The sequence below is a fragment of the Chrysemys picta genome, chromosome 3 (genome assembly GCF_011386835.1).
Source record: "Chrysemys picta bellii isolate R12L10 chromosome 3, ASM1138683v2, whole genome shotgun sequence".
Taxonomy (NCBI): Eukaryota; Metazoa; Chordata; order Testudines; family Emydidae; genus Chrysemys; species Chrysemys picta.
In genome coordinates, this window is record NC_088793.1 from 150,960,770 (window position 1) to 150,973,561 (window position 12,792).

The 12,792-nt window shown below is 44.4% G+C and overlaps 2 protein-coding genes across 11 annotated transcripts in view; one reads left to right on the forward strand and one right to left on the reverse strand.

The window, feature by feature from the left end:
- KIF6 (kinesin family member 6) overlaps positions 1 to 12,792 on the reverse strand; it is a 378,942-nt gene that overhangs the window by 315,982 nt on the left and 50,168 nt on the right. The gene's annotated exons all lie outside the window — the stretch shown is intronic.
- The window catches only part of DAAM2 (dishevelled associated activator of morphogenesis 2), a 243,033-nt gene continuing 242,612 nt past the window's right edge, over positions 12,372 to 12,792 (forward strand). For 2 of the 7 annotated variants that reach the window (XM_065589271.1, XM_065589270.1), the window contains exon 1: positions 12,457 to 12,739. The gene's annotated coding sequence lies outside the window, so the exon portion shown is untranslated. Of the gene's footprint in view, positions 12,740 to 12,792 lie in introns of all 7 variants that reach the window. The other 5 variants (XM_005289498.5, XM_005289501.5, XR_010599842.1 and 2 more) reach the window with 4 other exon arrangements.

Below are 12,792 nucleotides of genomic sequence, written 5' to 3' on the forward strand. Positions count from 1 at the left end.
TACTTATTTAGGCTCCTATTACCCCCTGCCCTAATTTTTCACACTTGCTGTCTGGTCACCCTAGTTGAAACCTCCTGTTCCTTCTCAGAGTTGGGATATCATGGGGGCTTGCAGTTATTACCTTCTGTGCATGTGTTTTTGGTATTTTCCTAAACAAATCTAATTCCTGGAAATCAACATTTTATTCTTACCTTGTCTGCTTTGACTACTCTGGCCTTCGCTGACCTTTCCCCGTGCGCACATCAATGTTATTCTGAAAACCAATAGAATCAGCATCCCAAAACAGAACAGAGTAGAGCGGCGTGTACAATTGCACATGTTGCTAATGTTTGTAGTGATATAAGTGATCCCCCTTTTATGTAAACTAATGTGAGGTACTGTGAGTTAGTTAACATGCTTCTGGTTTTCTATTGACGTGCACACAGAAAGTTATTTGCACAGACTCCAGCTATTTCTTTAGATTACTGAATGGTTTATACTATCAAGATGTTAATGAAGGCAAAGGAGAGTAACAAATGATTACTTGGTTGTTGTTGGCTTTGGCCCATTAGAAACAAACTGTCTGAAGCCCTGTAAAATAGGATAATTTGGAAACACGCACAGAGTGAGGAGACTTGCTGTAAGTTTACATTTTTAACTTCTCAACAGTATACATATATTTTATTAGTGATTTTGTAAATTTTAGGCTTGGTTCAGAGAAGCAAAGCACCTCAAAGCTTAAGTATTAAGAGTAATTTGCTGTCTTCTAGCACCTTGAATCTGTGGATATTAGAGAACTTTACCAACATTAATGAATTTATCCTCACAACACCCTTGTTGAGTAGGTTAGTGTTGTTATCTCTATTTTGCACATGAAGAAACTGAGGCACAGAGAGGTTAAGTGGCCTGCCCAAAAACACAGTAACTCCATGGCAGAATCCATTTGTCCTAATCCTGTGCTTTGACCACTATACCAAATTCATCTCGTTTAATTATACTGCTTGAACCTCCTGAATTCACAAAATTGGGCTGGATTAATTGCAGGAACCAACCTACCAAATTTCTGGATCTTCCTGTCTGGCCATCTGGTCAGGCTAGAAACCCTCTAAGAGTCCCAAGGAGTCTGGTGGCACCTTAAAGACTAACATTTATTTGGGCATAAGCTTTCATGGGTAAAAACCTCACTTCTTCGGATGCATAGAGTGAAAGTTACAGATGCAGGCATTATATACTGACATATGGAGAGCAGGAAGTAACTCCCTGCTCTCCATGTGTCAGTATATAATGCCTACATCTGTAACTTTCACTCTATGCATCCGAAGAAGTGAGGTTTTTACTCACGAAAGCTTATGCCCAAATAAATCTGTTAGTCTTTAAGGTGCCACCAGACTCCTCGTTGTTTTTGTAGATACAGACTAACACGGCTACCCCCTGATACTTGACACCAGGGAGACTGAAGTGTTCACTTACTGGCTTATGTATGTTACCATTCGTGATGTCCGATTTGTGTCCATTTATTCTTTTGCGGAGGGACTAGCCGGTTTGGCCAATGTACATGGCCGAGGGGCATTGCTGGCACATGATGGCATATATAACATTAGTGGATGTGCAGGGGAATGAGCCCTTGATGGTGTGGCTGATGTGGTTGGGTCCTCTGATGGTGTCGCCAGAGTAGATATGGGGACAGAGTAGGCAACTAGGTTTGCTACAGGGATTGGTTCCTGGGTTGGTGTTTCTGTGGTGTGGTGTGTAGTTGCTGGTGAGTATTTGCTTCAGGTTGGGGGGGTTGTCTGTAAGCGAGGACTGGCCTGCCTCCCAAGGTCTGGGAGAGTGAGGGATCATTTTCCAGGATAGGTTGTAGATCATGGATAATGCGCTGGAGAGGTTTTAGTTGGGGGCTGTATGTGATGGCCAGTGGTGTTCTGTTATTGTCCTTGTTGGGCCTGTCCTGTAGTAGGTGATTTCTGGGTACCCGTCTTGCTCTTTCAATCTGTTTCCTCACTTCCCCAGGTGGGTACGTAAGAACCCCGTTTCATAATATTTCAGCATTCCCTCCTTCCCATCTCAGCAGGAAACAGTGCAAGGAAATCAGGGAAGAGTTAACCATATTTGACCCTGAGAAGATGGATGCATGATTGTAGTGAAAATGTTTGGGGTGACTCTTTATATTTTACCTGACCGAGTTCACCCATCCCTCACTTTTATAGGTATCTCTGGTTCTGCTAGAAACTGCAACATTAGCACAAAAGAGACTGATTCATAACCATTGAAAATATATTAGGGATTGATCTTAGGAGGTGCTAAGTGCACCAACTCTTATTGACTTCAACCTCTCTCAGGGGATGCTCAGGAACTCACAGGAGCAGATCCTAAGACCCAAGGGGCACACCATCAGGCTTAGGCTAATGAAACTGAATAATAAATACAATTTGTCAAAACATTTTTGAACCTGCACAAGAACCCAATCAAAGTTAAGGTATAGATTTAGGTATGTTCTTTTTCAAACCAGTTTGAATAAGTACATACATATACCTTTACTCACTCTGGAATATGCCTCTTGCTCTTCCTGCTGCAGTCAGGTTTTAAAACCTCTCGTTCCCTCTCTTTCAGTTCCTTAAGCAAGGATACATTGCACCAACTGCTGGCTAAAGGAAATTTGATCAGTGGGGCCAAATTCAGACTTGATGTAAATGGGTACCATTCTACTGAAGTCAATGGGCATTACACCCACTTACTGATTCTGAATTTAACCTATGAACTTTGATGCTTTTTCTCTTTGTGTCTCCAAGAAGGCTTGTAGCACATACTTGTGACTACCTGTGATACATTTTTCAGCAGTTGTCTCACCCTTTCTTCAGGAGGCTATGAACACATGTGCTCATTCTTGTTCCCCGGGAGGCTCAAGTCTTACAGCTGTGCAGTCCCAGTACAAAGTGGTAATAACAGTTTAATTATATCATTAGCCTCCCTGGGAATCCTATCACAACCTGCTGTGCAGTGTCTCCCCCCCCCCCCTTCTGTCTGCTAGGTAATAATCAGGGCTAGCCTTAAACATAAGAGACCTGACCCTGTGAAGTCCTGAGCATACTCAAAGATAATAGAAGTCAATAGGAGTTGAAGGTGCTCAGAACATCTGTGGTTTGAGCCTTAATGTACACTTTTAGATCTGTTATTCTTGGCTCGCCTCTCCAGTAGTCTGATGGTGCTGATCCCAGGTACTTGCTTCCCCAGGAGTCCAGAATCTAAACTTGTATTCCGCAAGTTCTTACCCTACTGCCAAAGCCTCGCCTGTTCATTTACCTTGTAGGCCTGGTTTTCATCCACCTGAAGAGACAAATATCCCAGAGTTCAGAGATTTTAAGGTTGATCCTTAAATCATGTGAGTAGATTATTGGGCAGATGGCATGAAGAGGTTAAAGATACATGATTAGGGCTCTGTGTTTGTCATGGAGGTTGCGGAAGTCATGGATTCCGTGACTTCCTGTGATCTCCGTGACTTCTGCAGCGGCCAGTGTGGCTGGAGCAGCTCTGCAGCCAGCCGCTCGGGCGGCCCTGCAGCCAGCCGCACCAGCTGCTGCTCTGGCAGCCCCCAGCAGCTGGCCCCAGGGACCACCTGAGCAGTGGTCCCAGGGTGCCGGGAGCCGCTGCAGCTCAGCGGCTCCAGGCAGTAGTCCCTAGGTGGCCAGAGCAGCTGCTGCCCCTTTGGAGCTCCCCGTTCCCCCATCGGCCAGGGCAGCCGCTGGTCCCCCGGAGCTCACGACCCCGGCGGCGTACGGATCCGCCGCTGGCACCTTGGGACTCCCCCCGGGTAGCGGGCCCACTGGGGCTTTCCCCCTGCAGCTAGTGCCGTGGGTCCCCCGAGGCTCCCCCCAGCACCCTCCATAAGATTCAATCAGGGGTATTTATGGTATAAGTCATGGGCAGGTCACAGACCGTGATTTTTTGTTTCTTGCCCATGACCTGTCCATGACTTTTACTAAAAATACCCATGATTAAACCATAGCTTTACACATGACAAATACATTTATGGATATCATTTCTTCACATGTGAGGTGTAATAGGAGTGTTGGGCTGGGACCTAGGAGGCCCTGATATCATATCTCACTTCTTCTACTGACTAGTGTTTGTAAATGTTGTGAAGTGCACAGAATTAATATTGATCAAGGTCTCATGCTCCTGTCATCATAGGCAGGCAAGTATAATTGCCCCACTATGCAGATGGAGTAACTAAGATTTCACAAATTCAGTGTTGGCAGACCTGGTAATTAAACCTAAATCTCTAATATGGCAGAGTCAAGTCTGATTCAGTTAGTTGCACTGCCTTTCAGAATGGATATGCCAAATATATGTGATTGACTATGCTGACTGTAACCACTAGACCACACTCTCATGCACAGCCAGAAATAGAACCCAGAAATCCCAATTCCCGATGTTCTTATGTTGTCTAGCAAATAGTTCTAAAACACATTGCCAAAGGGTTTGTCACATCACTGTGTAATGGCTGATCCACATAGAGCATAGCAGCCTCCTATTGCTAGCCATTGCTCCTTTTGCTCAAATGGTAAAAGTTTGTGTGGTGAATCTAGAGGTCCTGGGGCTGATGACCAATAAGTGGGGTTTTTTGATTGCACAGGATAGAATTTTGATAGTGGGTCTGTTTTCTTTTTAAAAAACCTATCAAATTACATACAAAACACTATGGTAAAAGAACATTAAGGGTGCTAAGCCAAGTACTCAAGAGTATAGAAATGCCAGAATTAAAGTTGCTCACACAACTTTAAAGCTGCCCCCTTGCATTATGGCACAGTCTCAGGTTGATCACATATCATTTTTTCTACAGAAGTCCTGCCTCATTTAGTGCACAGGATGAATATCAAACGTGGCAAAAGGCGGCAAGGAGCTAAAGGGTGGGTTTGTGATTTAAACCTTGGCCTGATACCGAGAGCTGCTTTCTAATCTTGACTCTGCTTGAGTCTGCTACAGGCTTCCTACATGGTGCTGGATAAAACTGAATCATAATGAGGCTGACATAAGTTTGCATGGGCAGCTATAAATCTGAGATCTAATTTTTCAATCGTTGACTTTGCAACCTTGATTTTTTATGTGTGTATAATATAACTAGTTATCAACAGATACTCCTTTCAGGTATGTTGATGCAGCTCCACTGACTATTGATATACTCAGACCTATGCCCACAGACGAGGTTGTTTTAAAAGTTGTATTAGACTATTGTAGGAAGTGACTCAGGATAATAGCTAGTCTAATAAGCTGTGTTGGCTTCCTGGAGTCTTTTGGAAATAAATCCTTTGCGAGAAGAAAGTCAAGAGAAGAGACAAAAAAAAAAAAAAAAGACACTGTGCAGTTGAGAATAATTAAATCTGATATGGTCCAAAGGATTCAAATTCTCCATCCAACCCTAGCTCCTCTGATATTGTGTAACATATAATGAACATAGCTAACTTGGAATGTCACCTACATCTGCCCGGTTTTCCTGCATGATTTTTCTTAAGCCCATTCTCGGTTAACATCTTTGCTTTGAGAGCACTTAATTCAGTCTGTGTTCAATGGAAGCCAAGAGGTGGTGTCCCACAAAGCTCTCATAGGACCCTGGCCACTCTGAATTCACTCTCTAGTTTTCTGTGGAAAAATCACATGAAGCTCAGTTAACTCGGGGAATAACTGGATGAATTGGGATGTATTACAAAAATGCTGTTTATTTCTGATATTATATGTGCAGGATAATTTTAATTTGTAGTGGAACACAGGGATCCAGATTCTCTGAGTCACTTGGTTCCATTTGCACTGCTCAAGCGAGGCAAATGAATCAGAGTCCAGCCACAACTCCCTAGCAGGGACAGAGCTGACAGCTACATCGCCTACCTGCCGTGTAGGGGGAATGACTGGAGTGTGCTGTACTCTGGCTCTCCTCAGGCTGCTCTTAAAAGCGGTTCTCAAACTGTGGGTCATAACCCCATTTTAATGGGGTTGCTGGGGCCAGCATTAGACTTGCTGGGGCCTGGGGCCAAAGCTAAAGCCCGAGCCCCACAGTCCGAGGGCTTCAGCCCTGGGCAGCAGGGCTTAGGTTCCAGGCCCCCTGCCTGGGGCTGAAGCCACTGGGCTTTGACTTTGGCTTCCCCGCCCAGGACAATGGGGCTCGGGCTTTGGCTCCACCACCTGGGACAGCAGGGCTTGAGCGGTCCCCCCCCCCCCTTAGTGGGGTCATGTAGTAATTTTTGTTGTCAGAAGTGGGTCATGGTGCAATGAAGGTTGAGAACCCCTGCCTAAAGTCAACCAGAGCTGGGGATGGTACACAATTGGCCTCACAATCAGGGAGCTGTAGCCAGTTACCTGACATTGCCCCCACCCCATCCTGCTAAGTCCAGCTTTTGCTAGGTGTGGCAGAGACTGTGGCCTCACTTATACCAATGTTAATCAGAAATAACTCCATTAAAGTCAATGGGTCTCTCCACTACCTTTCACCTTTTGCTGACATTTACACCTGAGCAAAGTGTGTATAAAACTCTACCATTCCGATCCTTTTGCACCCATTTTGCCCAGGTATAAATGGTGACACAAGGTGCAGGACAGTGGAGAATCAGACTTTGGTGGTTGAAGATGCAGGAGGGGAAGCCTTCTGTGCTTCTGGCTTGCAAAGCTAACAGCAAAGAACCTGGTGCATCGGAGACTCTGTTTACCCTGGAGCTGGAGGTGTAATTTGTAGCTCAGGTAGACATAGCTGCACTAGTTCAATCAGAGACAGTGTGCTAAAAACAGAAGTGTAGCCACAGCAACACGAGCAGGGGGACATGCTAGCTGCCCTGAGTACAATCCCATCTGAGAAACTAGACATACTCAAGATGGCTAGCTCCTCCTGCTGCTCCTACCACCATGGGACACTTCTATTTTTAGCTCAATCAGAGCTAGCATAAGCTGGAATTTCCATCTTCCGGCTCCAGTATATACATTCAACCATGGCCAACACCTTGTGCTTCCGAGAATAAATGGAAAGCTCTGTGCTGGCTTTTGAGTGCCCCATGCTCACTACCATATGCCATAACTCTGCATTTCCTGACTTATGCGGATTTGAGTGAAACCTGGTAGGTTTCCAAACTGAATTATATACAGAAATAACATCCACAGCTATGCCAGCTAGAGCAAGAAACCCAGCATCTCAAACCTCATGCTTCAGGGTGTAAACTGATCAACTGGTGCGGGGGGGGGGGAAATAATACCTCCCCCTTTTCTCTATATAATATTCCATCCCACAACTGCCAGGTTCATTGTGTTCTCCATTCTCCTTGCTCTGAATCACCAGGTATTTAACCACTGCTGGAGGCAGCATACCAGACAAGGGAGGCCAACGATGCTCCACTATGGCAGCACCGATAATATTTGAAAGTAGGCTTTGTGGTTTAATTTCCTTTGTTTTTTTTCCCCCCTTGTTCTGTAGCACCAAAAGGCTGACACAATAAAACCCTGCAGCCAATCATGTGTATGCATATTGAGGCAGACTTTAAAATGCATAACACATGCCCCTGATGGAATTGCTGTGGTCTGTTTACATGCCCATTTGCACAACTTTATCTACAAGGAAAATAAAAAGTGTTTTTACAGTCATGATGCTGTTGAAGAGAGACTATATTTACTCCTTGGGGAGTTGTCAGGACGTCAATGCAGAGGTGAGCCTTGTTTTGAAACTTGCTGTGTAGGCCGAGTAGCCAATATTTCAATAGCAATATCTAGATATATGGTAGGTTTTTTATGGTTTAGTTTTAAAAAAAACCTGCTGTACATTATGGTCTGAGAGTCTGCAAAATAAACTGCAGAAGGGATGACATCATTTGTGAGTATTCACCATTGGAGAAATTCACCCCATGCGGAGTGCCAGCTTGAGGCCTGTGCACCAGCCAAGCCTCGCTTAAGCTCTATTTTTGAGAGTATAAGTGATGCATCAGTGTTAGCGACTAAGACATGGGTGATCTGGCCTAGTAGCCAGAGCAGGAAACAGAACTGAGGGTCAGAATCAGAGCCAGGGGTCAAGCCAGAGTCAGAATTAGGAATCTGAACCAAGAGTCAGAGGCAGGGAAGACAGGAGTAGGGCTGGGTCCAAAGCAGGAACTAACATAACCCCAGGCAAACACTTTCAACAGCCAGTAGCCTGCTGCTGGTGTTAAGAGCAGGTCTGCTGATCCCCTCAGCCAGTCGGGTGGTTGGGCCAATCATGCAGCTAAATTGGGCCCAGTTGCACTCATTAGACTGTCTACGCCGGTGTTAAGGTAAGCTTGCAGGTAAGCAAGCTAGCTGCGAGCACTTACTCCTGGCAATGGGCCTTGTATTGGCCTTCTGAAGAGGGGATGAATTTTTCCTCAAAAGCTCATGCACTCAGTACACTTCTGGGTAGGTTGTACTGTTATAATGTAAGTCTGTTTTAAAAAGGGGAAATTCCTGCTTCCTCCCCCCACCTCAGGTAGAAAGGACACCAGTTCCATTGTATTAGGAACAAGACTATGGGAGGTCTCAAACAGGGTCTGTATCGTGTGGAATTGTACTCTCCAATGCATAAAGCAAAGGGGGGTAGGGCTTGTGGATCTGCAACAATGTAGATCAACCAACCATTCTTCCCATGTTGTTCCCCCCGGCTCCCCGTGAGGTGGAGTGCAGCAAATTCAGGCACTACTGCGATGCTGTTGCCATAACACTTCAGCAATGGCAATAAAGTGGTACCACAGCCTGGGTGTGCGTGTCTGTCATGGGACACCTACATACCAATTCCACTTTATCACACTTGGCATAAGGAATCAGATTTGTCTGTTCATTGACATCTTAAGTATTTTAAGAGACTCCTAGCTATTTATTTTAAATGTAAAGTTCAATCTACATTTTTTGGTACACTTTCCTGCTGAAAATAGAATTGATAACTAACATGGCCTTAAATAAAAGCACTTAATATAGAGTTTTATAAGGATGGAAATCCATCAGACATTCATGCAGTTTTCCATAGTGAATATGGGTCACCTTCTCAGCTTGATAGGACAGAAGCTATTTCTGAGGTGCAATGGATGGCCACGGGTCATAGTAATGGTCTGAAAGCTGGAATCTTTTATTTTTAGGACACCCGTTAAATCCAGCCTAGATTTATAGGATCTGATAGGGTTTACTTTCTAAGTTTACGACCTATGTGAACTGAGAGTCATATCAGTCCGGTTCTGAATGAGTAGGTGCCTACGTAATAACTAGAAAACTCAGCAAAGATAGACTGGATCCCAGAGACCAAACTCGTACTCCTAGAGGTGGTCCTTTCAGGATGGAGTTGAGGTGCATCAGTGGTGCAGTGTGCTGCATCTAGTGACACTGCCCTGGCCAATGCTTTTCCTTTTCTCTGGATACACAGAGGATTTTGGTCTCTAGGTCTTTCCATCCAGCATCAAAATCACTTTTAAAAAAAGGAAATGATATTCACCACAAGATCATGTACAAATGGTTGCACTCATTAATGTATCATTTTCTTCTGATTTTCAAGATTTCCATCTTTCCCCCTGCTCCGGACTGGACCTTAGTGTGGTCTTAGAAATTAATCTGAGGGACAGCATGAGTCACTGTACACAGCTCTCTCATTTCCAGCACACAACAGCAGCTTTCATTTGGTTTTTAACATGGTGAATTGGTTCAGGGCAGGCCATTGGAAAGCAAGACTCCTCATAGGTTCATGCTTGTGAGAGCTGACAGAGAATCCCTGAAATATGCAGTAAAACCAATAGTTCCCTGCAGAGAGGCTGTGCTGCAGGCTTCAGAGGCCCTGTCTGATTCCCAGGAGGCAGCAAGTGAGCTCCAGGCTTAGCTCACATGCAGATGCACAAGCTGGAGTAAGGCAGCTGGGCTGGGGACTGAAGAGCCAAACTGACACTTAGAGTAAACCTAGAGAACCCTACAAAACTGACATTCTGGGGGTCAGAGGGAGAGAGGCCTCTGAGGAAGTTCCAGTTGTTAGAGAGCTGGATTGTATAGTGTAAACTGAGCTCTTTCTATTCATATGAAAACCTTTTTGGTTCTTTAGCCCAGTGGTTCTCAACCAGGGGTACACATACCCCTGGGGGTACACAGAAAAGCACTAGTGAAGTCAGTACAAACTAAAATTTCATATACACAATGACGTGTTTATGCTGCTCTATATACTATCCACTGAAATGTAAGTGTAATATTTATATTCCAATTGAAATTGATTTTATAATTATATGGTAACAATGAGAAAGTAAGCATTTTTTTCAGTAATAGTGTGCTGTGACACTTTTGTAATTTTATGTCTAATTTTGTAAGCAGGTAGTTTTTAAGTAAGGTGAAACGTGGGGGTATGCAAGACAAATCAGACTCCTGAAAGGGGTACAGTAGTCTAGAAAGGTTGAGAGCCACTGCTTTAGTCCTAAACAATAAAGTGTTGGGGAGAAAAGCTGTCTGGCCGAAAGCATTTTCTTTTTGCTGGACCTGCAGGATTCACAGAATCTCACTGAAACAGGTGGTAGAAGTCCCTTTCTAGTGCCTAGCACTTGTCTTCTGGATTTTCTCTCAAGGCCTTTGGTTGTGAGGGTAACATTTCAGTGTATTAGGCTAATTCACATTATGAAATTATCAGAAAGGGCTTGATCGAAAATACACTGAAGTTAATTAAGTGATACTTATTGGCTTTGGCTCTGGCCCAACATTTAATGGTGGTGGCAGAGCAGAGATAATAAGGGATTATGAAATATACCCGCACAAAGGACCAGTCTGTAAATTTGCATCTTCAGCAACTTGCACTGGCAAAAACCTAGCTTCACACCTGCAAACAGCACTTGCACATCCAAAACTGGTAGTAAGACATCAACCTCTTGGATTTGCCTGAGCAAGTGCTGTTTACACATGAAGATTTGCAGGGATGTGCATACAGATAACTGTGCATGGAAAAATAACAGGCACTAATTTGTGAGCTGTTTGAACAATGGTCTGTATAGACGTAAAGTACATTGGGATCCTTTGAGATGAAAAGCACTATAAGAAGTAAGTATGGTATTTACACCCTTTCTGACACAGCACCCTTACCTCTGATCTATTTAACCTAATCTACCTGGGCTTTTATACTGTACCCATAGCTATATCTGGGGCCTGAGGTAGATTAGGCTATAACTCATTGTAATATTTCTTTCTGAGTTAATAATCTATGCATTGTTACTTCTAAATTTACTGGCTCTACATTTATTTTAAGAAGCGAGCACCACTGCTTTAGTGGAATATCCTCTCTTCTCCCTGCCACTCCCCCTGGCACACTCACGACCACTTCCCTCCCTGTGAACGCCGTAAGGACAGGTTTTGTCCTGGGATTCTGAGTGCTTCCGGTTTTGTTCTGGTCTGAAATGGGGAAGGAAAACCTGCTTCACAGTTGGTTGATGCTTCTCATCTCACATGGAACTAGGAAGCACAGAGGGAGTTTGAAAATTTTGAACCTCTCAGTAGGTATGGGAGCTCATTTTCAATCTGGAGTCTTACACAGGCACACTTAGTGGGTTTGGACAAATTTGGGCCTCAGTTTCCTCATCTGTACAACAGAGCTAATGATACTTACTGACCTCACAGCACAGATCTGAGGATTAATTAGTTAATGTCTATATAGTGCTTTAAGGTTCTGGGGCCAAATTCATCCTTGATGTAACTCCATTTACCTCAATAGGATTACATCGGGAGTAAATTTAGCTCTTCAAGTCCAATTGTATATTAATGCTTCTTCTTAAGAGCGGATTGGTTCTAATTCTTTTGCTTCTTTATATAGCCTCGTAAGTATATACCCTGCACAGCAGGTAAACTGTGCCACACTGTGCGATATATGAGCTGTGCTGAAGAAATACCAGGTCCCTGCTTCAAAGAGAGAGCTCTCACTAGGTAGAATACAATACAGAGCAAACACAGAGTGAGGGATTGCCACTTGCACTAGAATGTTCTGTGGGATGGGGGGTTTCAGCCGTATTCTGAAGGAAGACGGCGCGTGAGCTGGGCATACGTTCATGAGGAGGCTTTTCCAGACATAAGGGGCAGGCAGTTGGAAGAGGTTGTGGGAAAGGCAAAAGGAACAGTCTGGGAGAAGCTTGGGAAGGACTGATTCATTCATCCCTAACTTAAATCCTGTCACAGGCGTGAAGCAGTAGAGGGATAGTCCAGTGGCATAGGGTGTGGTATGCGAAAGAAGCCCTCTTTGCCAAATGCAACAGGCCCAATATGAATAGCATCTGTGGATTGCATACTGCAATTGAGGCATCCTCAGAAAAACCACTATTGCAAATGGGGCCCTGTATGGAAGATTTTTGCCTCCTGGACCTGGATGTATTTACAGAAGGCAGAAAGGAGCAAGAGTTTTCTTTTGCCAGAGTCTGAAACAGTTGCCTTCATTGTCTGCCTCCTACTGTTCCACCTCCCCTCACATCTATACCCCTCCCAGACTCCCACCCTCCCCTTTGGGAGGTTTTCCATCTAAGTGTGAAAACTAGAAATCCCGAAGAACTGCAATCCAAACTCTACCTAGAGAAACTTTAAACCATTCATGCCATAAATATCTCTTAGAGGCTGCCTGACGTCAGAGGCTTCGGAGAGGGAGGCTGGTCTGAAAGTGAAAACAGCAGCAGTTCCAAGCCGAGTACAGTACTGTGCAGAGAGCTAAAGGAGAAGGACAAGCACTGCTCTGTGTGGATTATAGGACTGCAGAAAGGGGGGAACTGCGCAGAGACATGGGGGCTACAATGTAAGTGCGGCTGCTGCAGCACCTCTTCTAATTTCTTTATGAAAACAGCTCAG